At 41.8% G+C, this 20959-nt stretch overlaps 2 long non-coding RNA genes across 3 annotated transcripts in view; one reads left to right on the forward strand and one right to left on the reverse strand.

The window, feature by feature from the left end:
* Positions 1-20624, reverse strand: part of LOC135260580 (uncharacterized) — a 67091-nt gene extending 46467 nt beyond the window's left edge. The window contains exon 1 of the long non-coding RNA XR_010331670.1: positions 19950-20624. This is a non-coding gene — a long non-coding RNA (uncharacterized LOC135260580). The remainder of the gene's footprint in view (positions 1-19949) is intronic.
* Positions 1953-16785, forward strand: LOC135260581 (uncharacterized). 2 transcript variants are annotated; one of them, XR_010331672.1, is made up of 4 exons: positions 1953-2194; positions 14259-14354; positions 15303-15460; positions 16558-16785. It is a non-coding gene; the product is annotated as an uncharacterized LOC135260581 (long non-coding RNA). The 2 variants fall into 2 exon arrangements; XR_010331671.1 differs by lacking the exon at positions 1953-2194 and having other exon boundaries at positions 13868-14354.
* Positions 20625-20959: the final 335 nt, after the last annotated feature.

Genomic DNA, 20959 nt, shown 5'->3' on the forward strand with positions numbered 1-20959 from the left:
ACGCTACCTAGCGACAACACCACCAGGAATTTAATGAAACATTTCTATTAACATCCTTAACACATCTGAAATAGGGTATATAAAAATCTGAAAGATTAAAAAAAAAACATAATTGATAAACTCAATGACACAATGTTAAAAGATAAAACATTCAAGCAACAAATGAAATCATACTATTGGCAGTATATGATATGTGTGTGTGTGTGTGTCTGCGCGCGTGTTTTTATTTATAAATGATGTTCAGTGGTGCTGTATAGGTATAGGTATAGGTATAGGTATGGGGCATGCCCCGCCAAAGCGTAACTTGGCTGGATGTATGTGTTTGTGTGCGTACGTGTGTGCGTCGGGCCCGGCGAGGGGGCAAGTTGTATTTTCTGCCCCCCCCCCCGGTTTAAGTTTATGTACCCTATATAAATATAGCAAAAACAACAAAAATATTGGCCGAGATACAAGTGTCATGGAGAGGACAGTAATGAAACACTTTCTTGGAAGTTTCCCCCCATAAAATATTTGAAGCCATCTGATCCAGTCTCGTTTCCCACTCCACAAACAGCATTCAAACATTGTTCTGAAACAGCGCATGGACTGCGCTGTTTGTTGTGCGTTGTCAAGGGCTCAGTCCTTGGTCCCCTTCTCTTCTCCATGTACACCAGATCCCTTGGCCCTGTAATATCTGCCCATGGCTTGTCCTATCATTCCTATGCCGACGACACGCAACTCTTTCTCTCCTTCTCCCCATCGGACACACAGGTCCCCGCCCGCATCTCCGCTTGCCTGAGGGACATTCAGAGCTGGATGGACAATCACCACCTGAAGCTCAACCCGGGAAAGACGGAACTAATCTTTATTCCTGCTCTATCCTCCCCCCTCCTCGACTTTTCCTTTTCCTTAGGGGACACCGTAGTGACATCATCACCCTGCGCCAAGAATCTCGGAGTGATGATGGACAACAGGCTGTCCCTCTCCAACAACATTGCAGCAGTAACCCGGGCATGCAGATTTTTCCTATACAACATCCGCAGAATCCGCCCCTTTCTCACCACCTACTCAACCCAGCTCCTGGTCCAAGCAATGGTTCTATCCTGCCTGGACTACTGCAACTCTCTTCTGGCTGGACTACCGGCATCTGCCACCAGACCCCTGCAGCTCATCCAGAATGCTGCGGCTCGTCTGGTCTTCAACCTCCCCAGACACTCCCACGTAACTCCCCTGCTCACTACCCTCCACTGGCTGCCTGTTATAGCTCGCATCAAATTCAAAACATTGGTTCTAGCATACCAGGCAGTCAAGGGATCAGCCCCAGCATACCTTCACAAGATTTTCAAACCCTACATGCCAACCAGATCCCTCCGTTCTGCTACCTCAGGACGCCTAGCATCTCCCCCTCTTCGCACCTGCACTTCCAGAACACGTCTCCTGTCTGTTCTGGCCCCACGATGGTGGAATGACCTCCCTGTGGAGGTCAGAACAGCTGAGACTGTGACCCATTTCAAACGACGACTGAAGACCCACCTCTTCAGGCTGCACCTCTCCCCATCCCTCCCTTCCCCCCCTGTAAATGACTAAACTAGGCAGCTGTTTAATAGGTGACTTAGTTGATGCGCCAGTCTTAACGACTACTTGTATTTTTATTTATTTTTATTTTTCCATAGATTGCGTTGTTGCCGTTCTCGTTGTTAGTGTTAATCAGTTTAACCACCAGGGTCCAAGTTGAACTATGCGGTTGTTCCCTGTACTTGGACCGGTACTTCTCTCTAGGGGTTTCGTCATACTTGTTCCTGGTTATGGTTATACACTTTGTTGTACGTCGCTCTGGATAAGAGCGTCTGCCAAATGCCTGTAATGTAATGTAATGTAATGTCAAGAGATTTATTTATTAGATTTTAACCTCACGGCACGCTGTAGGTTACGCGATGTGATTAAAAAAAGTTAAAACCGTTAACACTCAAGCTAGCTTGCTTGTTAAATAGTTCGTTCAATTTTAGCCATCGCGTGACGTAGCTTGTTTGCTTAGCCAAAAAGCAGTTCAGGAATAAGAATGGATATCAGAACATGGCTTTGTAAGAAAAAACAAAACACCGCAGAGACCACTGCCGAGGCCAGTACCCCCAGCAGCAGCAATGATATCGTCGAGCCCGAACTTAATCTGCTAGCTCCACCTGCCGCACAAGATGTTACCCCGGCGGCAAGCAAGGTCAGTGGTTAAAATCGTTCATGGATTCTATTATTCTGCGTTTTGGAGACCTACGTTTCGAGTGCTCCGATTCCCTAAATTTGCGAGGACACTCAGGTTTAATACTGGCTTCACCACTGCTGTGAAGTAAATGTATTATTTGATTTTGAAACAGTAGTCTTGTGTTGTTGTTATTTAGCCTTTCAGATGCTATTGCATGGTTAAATCAATGATTTTCATTAAACCTACCACCAGACCAATTTTAGGTGGTGACCTGGCAATCTCCCCCAAATATTGGTATTTCATATTATGGCCATGACGCACCAACACATGGAAAAGGTAAGGTAGGGAATTGTTCGCATCTAGTCAAAACGGCACTGCCACCCGCAGGATGAAAAAAAAAATGCAGAAATAGGCATAGAAGGATGATAACCTACAGTTTTGCTATATAAAAATATTAGCCCCCTCGCCATTTTTAACTGCCCCCTCAGTCACTTCATCCTGACGCCGGGCCTGGTGTGTGTGTGTTTATTTATACATAATACCAATATGTTCAATGGTACAATCTCCTTGTTTTCATTTGTTCAGTTAAACAATTAAATCACCAACACAAATGAACTCTGGTGTTGTCAAGTAGTAAAACATGCATTTATTCATAGACATTGAGCTTGTAAGTCAAATTGCCTCCAGGGGGCATCTGGTTCGTGACGTCACAGCCCAATGTTAAAATCCTATTGACTTTTTAAAAATCATTGATTGTAAAATATCTATAGCGATTAAAAATAAAAGATTTCTCACGTTTTTTTGGGACCGTCATTCTCTGCCGTAGCATATGCTTGGTTCTATTTATTTCAATCTCTGGAGGGAAAAATAACGGATTTTTGTGGATGTACGATGTGTTGGTGGTTCTGAACTACACTAAAATCAAAGTTGCACGATATACGTCACAACCACGTGAGCTTGTAAGTCTACCCGCCAAGTGCGGTGCCTAGGCTCCAGTGAAGTTGCCCCTAACTGCTGGTCTGGGATCAGATTTCCCTTCCCAGGTCCTAACTTTAACCATTAGTAGGGGAAGAAAATAACTGACTCTGGACCAGCAGCTAGGGACAACTTCACCCAACACCGGTGGCTAGCTATCTTTTTTTATATTTTTGTTAAGTTAGCTAATGTGAACGTTAGGAAGGGCTGGATCAGCAGGTAGCTAGCTAGCTAGCTGTCAAAGCCAGGTTTATTTGTCATTACAAACCATATGCTGCACAGTAGGCCTACACGATATAACGAAACTTCGTTTCGCAAGGCTTCGGTGTAACATAGACTTTCAGTCTTCTCACAGCACTTGTAAAGGAATACACACATTTTGAAAATCAGAATGACAGTGCAGTTGCACATACTTAGACAAGACAGGTGCAGTTGAGGTAGGCAGACCCTCTTATCCAGAGCGACATACAAGAAAGTGTATAACCGTAACCAGGGAAAAGTGTGTTGAAAACCCTAGAGGGCAGTACAGTGTAAACATATTGTCGGTAATTTATCGAAACCATGCTGGCTAGCTATATTCTTGTTGTGATCCCCAAAATAAAAATATATTTCCAAACAATATTCAATTAAGTTAGTGCTCATCCGCCAGAAACGTATGGCCACGTTAGATATCGTAATTTAGGAAGCTATGCATTAACGTTAGTGCTTTGAACTTTGTAAAAGTTCTTGTTCAACCCTATATCGTTACAACATAGATATATATATATATATATGACGTTATATTCCATTTGAAATGACGTCTGAAGTGAGTTAGGTTAGGTTGTACTATGTAGATCCCTGAAAGGAAGTCCTGTTGTCATCACGACCTTACAATTATGATGTGAAATAAACAATATCACTTAATAGTAACAAATCTGTTTCTGTCTGCTTGTGATGTGCATCAATACATTCCGAGTTGCACCCTTGCATTCTCTCACCTGAGCCATAGAGGCTTTTGGTGTTCATTACAATTTAGCAGATTGTACAAACCATGCCAACATCCTCTTGAGTTATATTTCCCCAATAATTGAAAATGTCATCACACTACACACAACACTATTATAAAACATGTGTTGCAGAATGTTTTAAGTAATATGAAAAAACTTATTTACAGTTATTTGTTGCACCCAAACCATGCACACTAGCTGATTTAGAATTTACCTGTTTCATTCATCTGAAAAAAGAGGTGGTAAATATACCAAGGTGGTAAAGTTTCAAGAATAACCCCCAATATGGCATATGATGAAATATAAAAAAATTCTAATAAATAGTAAAAAATGTGTCAATTAGACCAATTTTTCATTGCCAGGTCTCTGGATGGTGAGAAAATCACCTCTTCACTATGTGAATGCCCACGTGGGTCCTTTAAGTGCAGTCATGCTGCAGCACTGGCAATATTTGCAATGCACAACATTGGGCCTACTGACGTGGAGTGCCGATGGCAGAAAACTTCTGCTACGAAGGAAGTAATGTCTATAAAAGACCTGTATCCTCCTAGAGAATACAAGGCTGTCGGCAGGGAGGTGACTGAGGAGGACCGGGCATGGCTGAGGGATCAGTTGGTAGGAAGATTTAGTGGGATTGGCTGGCTGCTGTCACCTGAACCTGAAGAGCAGCCCCAAGAACAGAGTGTAGAGTCTGTGTCATTGCCACTGCCACAGATTCTTCAGCAGTTTGGCCATCCGGGGGAGGAGGCAATATATACTGCTTTCACCCTCACTGAACAGCAAGTGACCAACTTGCAGAGGTACACCATTGGCCAGCGGGACAACCCTCACTGGCACGACTTCCGCAAAGGGAGACTGACGGCAAGTAAATTTGGGAGTGTCATAAAGGCAAAGAATGTGTCCCCGGCGCTTGTCGACAGGATCCTCCTGGAGAAGTCTCTTGCGGGAGTCCTTTCTGTTCAGTGGGGCATCTCAAATGAAAAGGAGGGGGTGAAAGCATTTGAACAGGCAACAGGGCTCAAAGTAGAGGACTCTGGCCTTTGGCTCACAAGATCAGGGATCCTGGGAGCTTCCCCTGATGGTCTTGTTGGGAAGGAAGAACTCCTTGAAGTCAAGTGCCCTTACCGGGAACGCAACATGACCATCGATGAGGCCGTTGCCAACAAAGATTTCTGTCTTCAGCGAGAGGGGGGGGCATACTCACTGAAGACGAGTCATGTCTACTGGCACCAAGTGCAGGGTCAACTCCACGTAACTGGCCGATCCACCTGCTTCTTTGTTGTGTGGACCACAAAGCAGGCCATAGTTCTTTCAATAGCCCGTGATGACACCTGGCAGGATAACATTGCAGCACTGGAGGGCTTCTTCAAGCAGCACATGCTGCCCAGACTGGCTGCTGGACATGTATATTTGTAAATATTAATCATTTTTATCAATCAGTTAATGTTCCACCTTAAGGCTTTTTTTATAATCAGTTTTTTGGGAAACAATGGGTCAGCATTCTCGTCGCGTCTTCTGTCAGTACCTGGTCACAGGGAAGCTAATGATCCAACATTTTTATAGAAACAATTTTGGTAATATTTTATATAAATGCTGATTTGCGGTTTCTGTAGGCCAATGGCACAATCTAGCTCAAACACTGCAAATTACTTTTGGAGTCTTTAGTATATCGAGCCCCATTCTTGTTCACGTCATCAGTTCAAGTACTTAAAAATATCTTTATTTATTATATTTATTGAAAACAGCAAACTATGGGAAGTCCACTTAGAATAGAATATCATGACAATGTACGACTTCACCAGTCTCACTTGAATCGCTGCTGACTGGACACACACACACAATAACAAGCACGAAACCGTCTAGACCTACGGCGCACCTGTACAAAGTGTCATGAGTAAAACTTGGCTAACTATATAGCTAGCTGGCTTACTTTACTTATGGCAGTCCATCGATATTGATGACGTTGCTCCAAATTAATTAACCAGCAGCCAGGGACTCTAGTGCTAGTGGTTTGATGTTGCACTTCTTCAAGAGGATTTTTAGTTGATCCATGAAACGCTTTTTCTGGCTCCCAGCAGACCTATGACCATCCAAGAGCTGACCATAGAGGATCTGTCAAGGAAGGCAGAGGGCAGGCATGCGGATCACACGCCCAACCCAACGCAAATGTCTTTGCGCAAGGAACACTGCAATGCTGGGTGTGTGGATCCGGTCGTGGATTGCCACATAGGGCACCCTGTCTTCCCAGGACACACCCAGGATCCTTTGGAGGCAGCGGATGTGGAAGGCCTCTAGAGTTCGTATGTGCCTCTGGTAGGGGGTAGCTAGCTAGCTATGGCATGTCCTCACCTCTGTGACGTTATTTGTTGTCCTCCGTATGTCCACATATGTGTATCGGTGATACGCGCTAACTAGGTTAACTAAAGTAGGCGAAACGCTAACATGTTAGGGTTAGCTAAAGTAACATTAAGCGATAAAGCTGTGCTTAAAAATCTTACCGTTCGAAGTGGTGATTTTGGGAGATGCACCTGCGCATTCGTCCTACTAAATGCGTCCTACCAAACGTCCCTCTCAGGTCGTCCATGTGTGAGCGATATTGTCCTTGTAATGATGTGTCGCCTTTCATTTTTCAATTAGTTACTTCATTTTACATGTCTAACATTAGAAACAAAGACCGATTTTTTTTTGTGCAAGTCCACATAGTAGTAATGTTATAGAGGGTATGCACTTGATGTCACAAGTAGGCAGAATCACTGCGGTTACACCCACTGGCAGAAAGACTAACTTGGCAGAAAGACTAACTTACTGAATGGCAGCATTGAATGCCACGAGAACACAAAAAACACATCCCGCCTTGAAGTACGACCAAGCATCAAGGCTTTTGTATGCTGGTAACGGATCACTGTCGAGTCCAACTGCCTTTAATTTAAGCAGATAATCGTTTGTTTTACTCCCGGTTTCGCAGTTTTCCCTACTAAAGGGAGCCATGTTGCAGCATGTTTTGCCACTCAGTCCGACTGAGGAGGAATATTCCGGTGGGAAAGTGACGTCAGTGCATACCCTCTATCGTCTGCAGGTATGCCCACATCAGAAGTTGCACAATGATATGCAATGATATGCATCCTCACGTTCGACACTAAACTGCCTGGGTCTACTTCCTACATTTGTAAAGGAAAGCAATAAAACAGCGTAAAATATTAACATAATGAAATAACTAATCGAAAAATGAAGGGCGACACATTCATTAGAAGGACAATATCAGTCATGAGAAGCAGGGACATGTGTTTACAATGAGACGAACGTGAAGTCTGATGCTGAACGTACTTCTATTGGATGGGGGGGTGGTTTTGCTTACACGGGTATCAAATATCTAAATATTGAAGCAAGCAACCTAAAACGCTCTGGGGTGCACACAAAAGCCCCTTTAATCAACATCCACTTCCTTGATCAAGGGATTCTGTAAATTAAATAGGGCACAGCAAACTTGTACCACCACATCCGCATAACTGCGCATTTGATGTGGCAGGTTATGCAGAATTTTAAACATTTTCAAACGAGCATTTGCTCGCTCGACATGAATTCGATTCTTTGCTATATCATGGCAGATCTTGACCTCACTCTCTGATAGCTTTCCGTGGTTCAAAAAGGGTGGGATGTTGAGGCTAACTCCTTGTGGCAAAATATCTCTGATTAAAAAACCTTTATCAGCCAGGATTAAGTCACCTGACTGGAAGTGTTCTAGAATGCCCGATTTTTCTACGATGGCCTTGTCTGATGTTGACCCAGGGTACAGATCGCTGCAGTATGTAATGACACCATTTGGTGCTACTCCTAGTAATAGTTTAAAAGAGTTCATCCCCCTGTATGATGAATACGTTGCTCTGTTCTTGTCCATCTGACTTGGAGCCTCAATCTTTATGTCAGTACAATCAATGATCATCCTGCAGTTTTGGAAGGAGTGGAAAGAAGCTGGCATACTGGTCTGATTTTTCTTCCGACTTGGGACCACATTAATTACCCCTTTAAATAGCAATTCATGGAGTGTTTGAGTGAATGTAGACACAATATTACTCACTGTGGCTGTGCTGCACTTGAATAACTCCCCCAGATGAACAGACGGGTAGTTCTGTCTGAGCTTAATTAATGTCATGAATATCTGGTCTTCTAATGACAGACATTCTACCCTCCACCCACTGTAGTAAGTTATTGTGTCCTGATAGCGCGCCACAAATTCCCACAAGAGCCTGTAAGGCTCTTTTGTCTGGCAATCCTGTCTCTACTCTAATAACCGTTTCGGACAACTGGGAAGCAGAATACCGTTGCCTACAGTACTGCATCTTCTCATCTAGAGACTGGAGCTTGGCTTGTGCATCAGTAACCTCACTCTCTTCAATGATGGCTTGAACTTCATGAGAAAATACCTTTGAAGGGGGATCACTTGAACCACTTCCGACTTCGCGAGCCTCACTGAAATTGCTGCCCTTTTCAGGAGCATCACTTGAACCGCTGCCGACTTCGCGAGCCTCACTGAAATTGCTGCCCTTTTCAGGAGCATCACTTGAACCACTGCCGACTTCGCGAGCCTCACTGAAATTGCTGCCCTTTTCAGGAGCATCACCTGAACCACTGCCGACTTCGCAAGCCTCACTTGTATTTTTTCCATAGATTGCGTTGTTGCCGTTCTCGTTGTGTTAGTGTTAATCAGTTTAACCTTCAGGGTCCAAGTTGAACTATGCGGTTGTTCCCTGCACTTGGACCGGTACTTCTCTCTAGGGGTTTCGTCACACTTGTTCCTGGTTATGGTTATACACTTTGTTGTACGTCGCTCTGGATAAGAGCGTCTGCCAAATGCCTGTAATGTAATGTAATGTATTGGAGTACCATGCCAAGGAAACCAAAGAGGTCCCTTCTCCTTGCCCTTTGGAAAGTGACAGCTGCAAAGTCTTGAGCTGCTGCTGGGCCTCCTGTCAGCTCGTCTAATTGAAAACATGCAGACCAACAAACAAAAAATAAAAAATATTAGACATACTGTGCAATACTTGAACACATTGTCAAAATCATTAATTGTCTGCTTAATGAACAGTGTTGATAATAAACATTTCTTCACGTATCAATGTCTGCTGTAAATACACAAAATATTGCCTTGTCCAGTACAATTTTTCTACCGTCTGTTATGATGCCAATTTTTCACTTAACGAGCCGGTTTAAACTTTAGATTTCATAAAGTCACTGACAATCTTCCATATAAAACTGCATCACAGCGACCGAATAGAAAAGTCATTATCCTAACATTAGCCTACATAACACAGATATTTCACATTTCATTGTGTCACCATAGCAATTGCATTTACTAAAGTGACCTTACTCTCCTGCATATACATATGTTTTATTTGGTTATCTATGTCCAGCACTTGTGTACTTCAGTGATGTGAATTCAGAATGTAGGATAATGCAGTGGCAGTTTTAGTTTCTTAGCAAAGCATACTTGAGCAGTTTTCAAAATAAATAAATATACACTGTTGGAAATGTCTGATTGTTCTAGGTGGTCCAATTGGCGCTAGTAAAACGATAAATTTAGTGTTCACTTACCGTACAAGTCTAGTCCAAATTCGCTTCTGCTCCTTGTGCGTTGGAAATCGGAAGAAGGAACAGGCGTCCACATCAGATTCGTGGTTGCAGCCTGGGGCAAAGCACCGCACCATCTTGGCGAACACCCAGCTAACTAGAAACTAACCTAGTTAGCTACTACTACTAGCTGACGAAATAACAAGAAAATGCAAATAAGCAGATATAAAATTGGAAAAATCTAAAAGTTGTAAAATTCTAAAATTGGAAAAATCTAAAAATTGCAATTGAAATGGCGCTAAAACAAATTGTGTAGATGGATCTGTCTATGCGAGACTAATTTCAAACTCAGTGACACTAGAACTAGAAGGGGGCAAGGACATCTGAGACGTGACGATATAAGCGTGCGTTGGGAGCACAGTGGTATGTGTAGTTCCTTAGTGTACTAAACGTACACAACGTTGTACCTTGTACTTCTCATGGGTCAATCGTGCTGCTGATATTATATTTCATGAGTCATATATGTCATGAGTACCGCATACCAATAGCTAACTGGTTCCCGACTTGTAACTAAAAATATCGCTTATTGAAAATTGCCCTATTCATTTTCCCATTGACAAATTTGCGGGAAAACGAGGGGAGTGGCTTGGTGACGTTTACACTTACAAGCTCTATTGGCCGTGTACGAGACGGAGACACTATCGCCTACTTCTAATCACGTGATTTCTTGTTAAGCTCAAGTGTTGAAAGAGAAAGTTAAAAAGTAGGCTATAGCCGCGTTTCCACCAAAACTACTACCAGGAACTACTTTACCAGGAACTAAAAGGTTCCTTCAGCCAATGGTTGTCTGCGTTTCCACCGGGGTCTAAAGTCCCGCGAAGATTAGGCTAATTAGCCCACTGACGTATGAAAAAGCGACGTTGTCGTTGGTCCATCTGTCATATGATTTCTTCTGTAACCCCATACTACCACCGAAGTAGCCTACATTATTTTCTAATAACCGGGACAGCCCAGAGGGGTTTATTCCACTTATATACAACGGGTTACCAACAATGACTATATATGGTTGGATGTGTGTGGGCCTGCCCATTGGTCTCAGGGCCGGGTCTAGGCAAACTAGGCATGTACAGAACCTATTACCTATATGCTGTATATTTGCGCTGATTTGCTGGCAAAATTGGACCTTAGGCACATGCCTAGTTTTCCTAGATCCGGCCCTTGAGACCAATGGGCAGTCCCACACACATACGTACATAATCCTATGTGATGTCTAGGGCATAATGTCAACCAGTCCACACATTTATGGAGGATGGGTCGCTGAAGTATTCGCTACTTTAGTATTGCAACGTTGCAGTACACATACCTAAACATATTCCACCCTCAAAGCCTTCACTCTATCTTCATTCCTTTGGAAAGGCACCAAGTAAATTTGTTTCATTGTGATTTGGTGCGGTTTCAAAATTCACCCAATTGTTGTTAGGTTGATTGAGTGGATGTTTTGGAAGATTCCGTTATCTGCCAGAATGTTTTTTTGGATTTCCTTGATCCGTATGTTATTTCTTTGAACCGCCATGCCTACTAGCGCCCTCTCCTGCTGGGCAGAGAGAAGACGGCCACGTCCTCCACCTGGTGGTGCTTCTTCAGTTCTAAAGTACAGTAAAGATAACAATTACAACAAAGATAATTCACATTTTGTATTTATGAAATATACTGTAACACAGACAGCAATATCAATTTTACAGTTACTGTAATTTCAATATACAGTGACTGTACAGTAAATTACACATATTGACTTACCGATTATCTCTTAAAAAGTCTTGTTATGGATGCCACAGTTGACCTTTTCAGGTTTGGCTGCACAACCCTCCCAGCTTCAGCCAGTGTTAGACCTCTGTTTACCACATGGTCGACAATAGTGGCTCTAATTTCATTTGACACAACTGCTCTTCTGCCTTCTTGGCCACGACCGTGACCCCGTCCACGACCCTGTCCTTCTTTACCAACCTCAACCTCACCGACCTGCTCCATGTTGTCAGAAACTGCCATTTCTAAGCAGCCTTTTATGTAGTGGTGATGAGCTTATCAATTGTGTTGCAATGCTACTCACCTGGGCAAGGTTGTTGGAAGTACTGAGACATGACTACAAACACCTGTTGAATTGATTTAGTGATTTGCATTTGTAGTAATAAGCATTTGAACATTGTTGTGATATTAGGTGGCTGTATTCTGAGAATGGAGCATATAGTTTAGAGTTTGGCACTTTGTAGTAACAGTTCACACTTTGTATGTCAGCATAGGATGTAGTGTATTAGAGTATGAATTTTGAAAGTCAGTTTGGCACTTAGCATTTTGAGTTTTGTGCATTGAAATTCTGCTGTGCAAAATGAGTCAAAGCAATCGTAAAAAACTAACATGCAAAGCAAAGAAAACTTAAAAACCAACAAGGGATTGAAATTAACTGGCCAACACGACTTCAGGAACTGGCCGTGAGGGTCAGACATGCTCTTCTAATACACAATATGTGCCCCTTATGCAAATCAGCTGTGCAATCTCCATGGCACATAACCGGTTGACTAACTGTTCAGTCCTGGACTGGCTGCACGAGAACACACAAGAAGTAACACACAAATACACATTAACTATAAACAAGTTGTGGTGGCTAGCTGACTAGCCAGCTGCCACTACTGCATGCTACCTACAGATTGTCTTTTTGTTTTGCACCTGTCTTTCATAAATTGTTTGTTATGCTATACCTGTTTGTTTGGTATGTGACTCGATATTCATGTTCTACAATTTGTGTACATATGGTCAGTTGGTATTGTAGAAGACAAGACCAAAAGAGATGATGTTTCAGATTTACAGAGAGGAAAATTTTAAGAATAGATGATTTGTACACACATGGCAATCATGTTTCACTAACACATTTCATAACCATGTGACTAATGGACAAAGAAAAATATCTGACTTCAAGAGTTTGAAAAACAGGTAAATTGTGCTGATGATTGTTTACCTGTTTAACCAGGTTGTTAAGTGCATTCGTGTATAATCATGTGTATTTGAATATATATTGATGAGATTTCACCCTGCTTGGTAGTGATAGCTGATCTACTTTGGGGTTTTACCAATCTCTGTGCTGCATGAATTAACATCGCTGATTTACAAACATCAAGCTTTGCTTTCTTTTCTTGTAGGCTAGCGGTTGGCTAGCTTACTGTGATTATGATCAAACTGCGCTTGGGGAACTTGCAAAGTGGTACCCGTTATCGAAAGAGTTTGAAGGAGGATGTGATTTTTTTCCCATTTAAAAAACCAGAATGGATATGGATAAAACATAATACTAAACCTCATGCACAAATTAACCCCTCAAAGATTATGAAGCACACCTGTCTGCTCCAAGGACAGATAGCGTAGCTGCATCTAATCTCGCCACTTTTTCAGAAGCAAATGCACCAAGAATCAACATGTTCCATTTTGAAATTTCTTGTCTTGACCACCAAAATGGATTACTGTATTTATACTAATTTGTTGTTTGTATTTTTGAATTGACTTGATAGATCGTCTGTACCGCCTTCGTATTGATTCAGTCTGTGGTCCCAATCTCGCTATTCCATGAGCCCAAATTCGCCATGCAATAAAAAGAAAATGTGCCGTTTTACACCACAGAAAAGTTAGCCCACCCTCTCAGATCCATCTTGTGACTCTCATAACAGCTGTGTCATTTCTCTACATAATCAATGCAAGTCTGTGGTTTGTATAATTGAAATATGTGTAGCCATGTAAGAGATTTCGCAATACAACAAATTGGTGGAAACAACACATTATCAGAGGAATTCATTGTTTTCTGCTTCAGTCCATAAGTGAAGAGGTGACCTGACTTTTGAACTGTGATCAGTAGGCTTTATTGTTCATTTATATTATTTCGCTGCCATGTCAGCATGACTTCTGTATGTAGCCATTAAAGACCTTCCTGTCCGCTTCTCTCTGAAAACGAAGATCCATTTTTCAGAAAATGACTAGTTAAATATTTCCTTTGCTAGTTCACATGCGTTCAAGGTTGAGTATACCTTGATAGCTTTGTTGGACACAGAAAGCTTGACAGACATAGCAGGCGTAACCGGGGGGGGGGTGGGGCTTAGCGAAGGGTTGGTGTTGGGTTTGAAAATACCAGGGCCATTTTTTGATCCCATTGATCCTATTCCATCACTGTTATGGACTGGATGAGTAGAACTACTGTATTTGTGTCCTTTTGTGTGTATATATTGTGATTGTTTGTTAATGCTATAGCCTAGTATGTGTCTAAAGTGTGCTTATGGAAATTGTATCACATTGTTAGCGTCTTTGTTTTCCTTAGCTCTTACAGTGTTTTATCAAAGGAATTAAAAGTTTCACAAACCATCAGTTCCTGAGAGTTTTCCATTATTCAGCTAGGGTGCTACACAGGTGTGTTGAGTAATTCTGTTAAAATACAGACAAAAATTAATTAAAATGTGATATTGCATCATCTTTACTTTTAAATATTTTAAGAGTGGTTCATTTTGGCTTTGCCATTCTCTCAGATCTGGATGATGACCTGAGCATTCTTCGGGCTGCCTTGTGGTCATGCCGTCAGGCCAGAATCCATGACGAAGTATTGTAAAGTACAACTGGAAATGGTAAAACATTCAAGTGATACATTAAACTGTGGCAGAATATGTTTGTATAGTGATTGCCTGTGTGTGTGTGTGTGTGTGTTTCGTGGGTGGTGGGTGATAATAGGCCACCTGTGTTTTTTTTTTTAACTTTAGATATAGAATTCAGTTCATTTAAGTGCATTTATTGAAAAGCAGACCCACACAAGACAATTCATTCTTTGTCATATTTCTTGCAGCTTTAGTGCCTATTTCACTTACACTACAGGGCAAAGGTGTTTGGCTATCTGTGGTTTTAAACTTAAAGTTTCAGTCAATTTAACTTCCCCTCCACCTCCCTCCAACCACTCCACCTCCTAATTTGAATAAAGATTGGATGGACTTCCAAGAGTTTGTCTAGGAGTAATTAAAGCCAAAAGCAGCTGTTTTGAGCAAAGTATTGTCTGAGATTACTTATGCCATAAAACTTTGTGTGTTATTGTGGATCGAAATTGAATAAAACATTTGTACATTGGTCTGCTATTCAATAAATGTTTAAATTGAACTGATTTTTTTTTTCTTTAAATCACAGGTCGCCTAATACTCTTGGCAGTGTGCTGTGAGTGTGTTTGGAACTGTGTGTTTGTTTATTTGTATTGGTCCCCTCTATAATTCAACCTGGAGGCCTAGTGCATCATCTCACCCTCCTGATCTACATGTTGGTGTTCAGTTTTTTGCTTGGACTACTGCTTCATTTCTCTTTTGAGAATGTATCTCACAACAGTGTATGTGTAGTATAGTTGTTATACATATGTATACATATGTCTCAAAACAGGCAGTTTTGTCAGAATATTAATTGCAAGAGATTCCCATGTAAATTTCCATATTCTCACTTCACTTAAAAAAAAAATTGAAATAGTTCACAATTTAAGGTGGTTCATTTTTGGAGTGGATATAGATCCAACACTGACTGGGCATTCTGCTGCTTTCCAGGGAAAAACCACATTCACATGCCCTGCCCCTAAAGGAAACAATTCATGTGATGCAGAGCTGCCCTATCATGTGGTGCGCAAGTTCGCCCTGCTAAACCCCCGAGGAGCAACGCCATTTTGAGCAAGTTCTTGGAAATACGGCTTGCAGTCTATAGGGCTGTATGTACCCCTTAACTTCTCACAAAAAGTGTGTCAGGATGCGTGGGGGGGTTGGACCCAAACGCAGAGGTCAAAAACACAAAACTCCAAATGAAGGGAAACAAAGACTTTACCAAATCAACAGGGAACAAACAAAAAGGCCACAAGGGCCAAAACCACAAACACAAAAAGATACTTAAGAACCTAAAAAAAAAAAACAGAACACAGGCAGGGCGGAACACTGGCAGGACAGAAAACACACAAGGCACAAGCGGAACCAAAGCGGGCAGAATACATACATTCAGGAGAGAACACAAGTGGAAACAAACACAAGGAAACCAGAACATAGACAGGAACGCATGGAGCAGATTTGAGGAGGGGAGCACAGAACAACCAGACATACCGCAAGAATCCAGCACCTGAGTCAAGCAAGAGGGCAACTTAAATAGAACACACTGACGAGACACAGGAGGGCACCATGAACAATCAGGCCACGGAAGGGGAAGGGAAAACGAGACAGCCAGAAAACAATGATTAGACAATTGGAAACAATCATACAATTAACACAGGGGGAGCAGGACACAAAACAGAAGTGCCGCCATCTGGCGGCCCAACAGGGAAAACGCAGACAGAAACACAGGACCATGACAAAAAGGCTTGCATTACCCATGTCAAATGACGCTCTTTTATAAAACACTGTAAAAACACATGTAGACTAAATTACGAGCATTTGTTGAGTTTGCTCAGCTAATTGTGCAATTTACATGCAAGGTTAAAAACGTTTTATCTTTACGTTTTCTGATTTTACACAATTCTTTTGAAAATTGTTCACATAATATGAACAGAGAACAGTACTGCCTCATAATTCTGAAATGGGACATCTTTTCAGTGAACGTCCAGTCCAAGTGTGCATCTGTCATATATATATCCCCACTTAAGTCACCTTGTTCAAATCATGTGAACAATTTTCAAGAGAATTGAGAATTTCCATGCAGTGGCTAATTGAACAGTAATAAGTATACTTGACAGTTTTCCAAGAATAATTTCTATACTGTTACATTACATACCTCACCTAACTTTGTATTCTTTTAAGTGTTAAATGTCTCCTCCTGCTCAAGTGTCCAGACTGCAAGATGTTTGTAGAAAGAGAAGACACCGGCAATTTGAGTGTGGAATGCAGGATTTGCAGCACCAGGATGGGAAGAACGTACGAGTTTTGCTGGCAGTGCTTAAAGGAGTGGAAAGGGAAGAGACCCTGCGTTGATCGATGTGACAACGATGGCTGTACTGACAAGGGCCTTGATCTCTTACTGACATGCCAATATATTTCATTTGAGAGTGTAAAAGAGGTGAAGGACTGTCCCTATATGCGGGCCTGTCCCACTTGTGGAAAACTGTTAGAACACAACGGGAAAAAGTGTAAAAACATAATTTGTAACAGATGCCGTGTTGAGTTCTGTTTTGTCTGCCTGAGGCTCACTGCTGTTTGTGCAAAGACAGACAAAAGCTACTTTGGCCGCTGCTCAGTTGGCACGGCACCAAGGCAGACATCCATACCTGTCTGGAAGCGCTAGCTGAGTTCTCTGAATCAACAATAGTGATGTTTGTGAGGGGAGAGACATTTAGAGGAACATCCTGATTGTTCAATGCATGTAACGTGACATTTTTTAAATTCTGAAAACTGCTTGTACAGGAACAGAAAATGTATCTAAAAAAAATATATAGCATGTATTACCAAAAGTATCTATCTTGCAATCGGTGTAATCAAAATAAGTATATCTATAATGGAATTAATGTCACATAAGTATGTGTCAATAAATAAATAAACTTCAGTGTAAACTTGTTTCGAAGAAGTTCATGAGGTCAAGAGATTTACTGTTGGTGTCATGCAACATTTTGCACAGGGTACCTTCTGCGCCTCAATTTTACATCATTTTAGGCAGTTATTGCCAGTGCTGGTGTCAGCTAGCTAGGCAAAATGTACAAAAGCCTGGAGTAATATTAGTATGCCAGCTAACGTAAGCCCACTTACATCCAAAACAAGCTAACGACAGCCAGCCCGCCCTATATTCCCGCAGCTAACGTTAGTTAGCTAACTCGTTTAGCAATCTCTAAATCTGATCAATTTCTTAATAATCTCAGTTCTACAGTGTGCTGGTTAGCTAACATGCTGTCATGATGAGAGGCATAGAGGCATAGTTTCACACAACAAAAGCTGTTTTGTTGTCTGCTTTTCTATCCTGTTGTATCCTTAGTCTCACACACAGGTAACGAACAGAATGCTCCAAGGTAAATACCTGAAAAGGTGTTGAGCTACCACTGTTTTTGATTGAATTGGTATGTCACTATCCTGAATCCCAACAAACAAAAAACATCTAAACTATAATACGACCACACAAAAAAATTAGTTGTGTTGAGTTCTGTTCTCTGTCTTTGCGGTGGTTTAGAACAGATATCAGTGACTGGTTGTATTCTGGTAATCTCTTATTTTACCTGTTGATGTTTCTGACAACCTGCTGTTCCTCAGTACTCCTCCTCTAACCCAACACTGTTATAACCCAACACAGTTCCTCTGACCCAATACATCCCCCAACCCAACACTGTTTGAACCCAACACATCCCCCAACCCAACACTGTTCTTAAATCTCTAGTGTTTCTGTGAGTCAGAAATGCTCGTTTAACACAACACTGTACCTTCAATTCAACAATGTTCTTCTTCCCTGGCACTGTTCCACCTACTCAAAACTGTTCCTCTAACTCAACACCATTCCCATAAATTAGATGGTCTCAACCCTGGTAACCCGTTTCAGTTTATAAAACAACGTGCCATATTTGTATGTATTGGATATATAGCACACGACAAATTGCATTAGTCTTTCACTGTCTTACACATCATGTGCAGTTTTAGTCCATATGAAATTTTACAATACAATTCCACGACCTGTACATAATAATTTATTAAAATGAGACAATGACAGGCAGTATTAATGTAACAGCTCCACATTATTCTGTATTCGCCATACATGAGCAGAATGTGTTCTGTGGTCTGACAGTGGTGAAGGTCTGTTTAAAGGGCCTGGTCTCCAAGAGGGGTCCAGTTCCTTTCATTAATGTTACCCTCCGCCCAGCCCCCGCCCCAGAGAATAAGGAGAAAGGCTACAACACCGGTTGGCTGTTCTTAGATTTACGGGTTGCCGTGGTAGTGGAGATTAGGGGCGATGCTGTGGACAGCTGCACCCCCACCCCCCAACCCCCGGTCATGTTTGAGGTCATTTTTGAAAAATGTTCTCCCTGAAAAAATCATCATGTATTGTACATCTTTTTATGGTCATAGATACCCAATGCTACTAGAAAATATTTTGGCTCATCCAAAATGAAAAACAAACCCATGTCCTAACCTTTCATCAACCTGCTGAACACAGCCGTAAACTTGGCTCAACCCTCAGACTTAGTTTTTTTTAACCCTAACCCCTAACCCCGCATGGAAGCAGAAAAGAGACGCAGGCTGTGTCCCAAACCGCATACTTCCATGCTCCGAGTGCGCATAGCGAGCATGCCTCCATCTTGGAGTGCGAGTCCAAACCCAAGTGCGGTAGTGCGGAGCGCGGATAAAGCACCCGGATGCGCACTCCGTTTGATCAGAATTTGAAGTGTGCATCCGTGCATTATCACGACCGGGAAAAATACCATCGTTCCTTCCAAGAGAACTGTCGAGAACAACGGTAACGGCAGATGACCAGTAGTGTGGTCGCTGCCTCTCTCGAAATGGCCCACTCCAAGCCTACAGGCAATAAAAAAAAGCCTGATGTGAAGAGGGATAAAGAAAGAAAGAGAGAGAGAGAGAATTAATGCTGAGGCCCCTTTAATAGTCTGCATTACAGGTGCTGCCAATTGTCCACTTTGCCCCCTCTCACCACTGGGCCAACAGCTATCGGGAGAAGGTGTCCACATACTTTTTGCCATGTAGTGTATGTACCGTGGCGCTAATTACTAAAATGGCATGAAAATGCTTGATACAACTGTAAATAATGTGTAGATACAAAAAACATCACAACTGCCCCCTGTGGTGTAATTGTCACACAGATGCCAAACACCCCCCACACCCCTCAATGGTGCGAAGAGGTTAGTGGGGATCAAAATCCCAACATGATAATTAGAGAATGAACTTTACATTTAAATTATCCTATACATTTATAATGCTTTCCACATTCAGCACATTGATACTTAAAAAGGCGTAGTGTGTCAGTTTGCTGTGTAATTTTGATGCTTGTAAACGTAAGATAAGACAACGTATTCCCGGAGTTTCGCTTCATTTGGAGGTCCAGCTTTGGCACTATCTGTGGTAATGTTACCTTTGCTCTGCTCTTATCTGTGTAGCCTCGCCCCCCCCCCCCCCCCCCCCCACCCTGCACCACTCTGCCCCACAAGACTGTGAATGTGCAACAGGAGTCGTAGTTTTGTCAAAAGTTTCCTGTGAACACTCAAATTTAAGCAGTACGGATTCTTGTACGAGTAATTTGTAAAATCGTCATTCTTCTGCTTCACACTTTTTTTGCCTTTACTTTTACTAATCTTCTTAGAGCGGTGTGTGCAACAGCTTATTTTTTTAAAAAGGAAATGCTGGGACATATACACCAAGGTGACAAAGCCTTTTTTTTAGTTGGTTGTAAAACAGCTCAATCAACATGAAGTGCCAAAGGTCTTTCTTTACTGCCATTAATGAGAAACTCTTACCCAGACCAATGCATAATGCCAACAAAATTGCAAAGTTTCTAAAACATATCCAGGAAATCATATTCAGACCTGACTGCCGGCTTGGGGAACACTGTAGCCTATTTCTAATCACGTGATTTCTTGTAAAGTGCAAGTGTAGAAAGAGAAAGTAAAAAAAGTAGGCTGCGTGTACCGTAAACCATAGAGATTACATTAGGTATTCAATATTCAGACATCGGCGAGGGTGTCAAATTTCAATAAAACCTAAAGAAGCACACGTTTCACAGCTGTTATGTTTTATAGCACAGCTTTTGGCTCAAAATTCAAAGAAAAAACTACAACGAGACACAGAAAACATCACCAACTGCTTCCAGAAGAGGAGGGATGTAGGGACCGTCGAACAAGTGCATAATCACAAAACGTTGAAATCAAACTTTATTTATATAGCACAAGTCATATATCAAATGCAACTCCAAGTGCTGAACATACAAAGTGGAAATACGAGTAAGTTTAAAAAGGACATGAGTTTAAATAAAAAACATGAGAATGAATAAATAAAATCTAGTATAGTAAAACTAATAATAAAATGAGAAATAACAGTAAAACTGCAATTCGAGATAAAAGCCAGGCTAAATAGATGTGATGCGCCATAATGGCTAAAAGCAGCCTCGCCACGGGTCTTAGACCGGACCCTTGGAACAACCAAGAGACAACTACCTGAGGGCCTGAGGGATCTGTTGGTAATTCAAGATGTTACCAAAAACAAGTAAAATGACCATTATCCCAGGAAGAAGCAGATCAGAAGTT

Source organism: Anguilla rostrata, chromosome 8 (assembly GCF_018555375.3).
Source record: "Anguilla rostrata isolate EN2019 chromosome 8, ASM1855537v3, whole genome shotgun sequence".
NCBI lineage: Eukaryota > Metazoa > Chordata > Actinopteri > Anguilliformes > Anguillidae > Anguilla > Anguilla rostrata.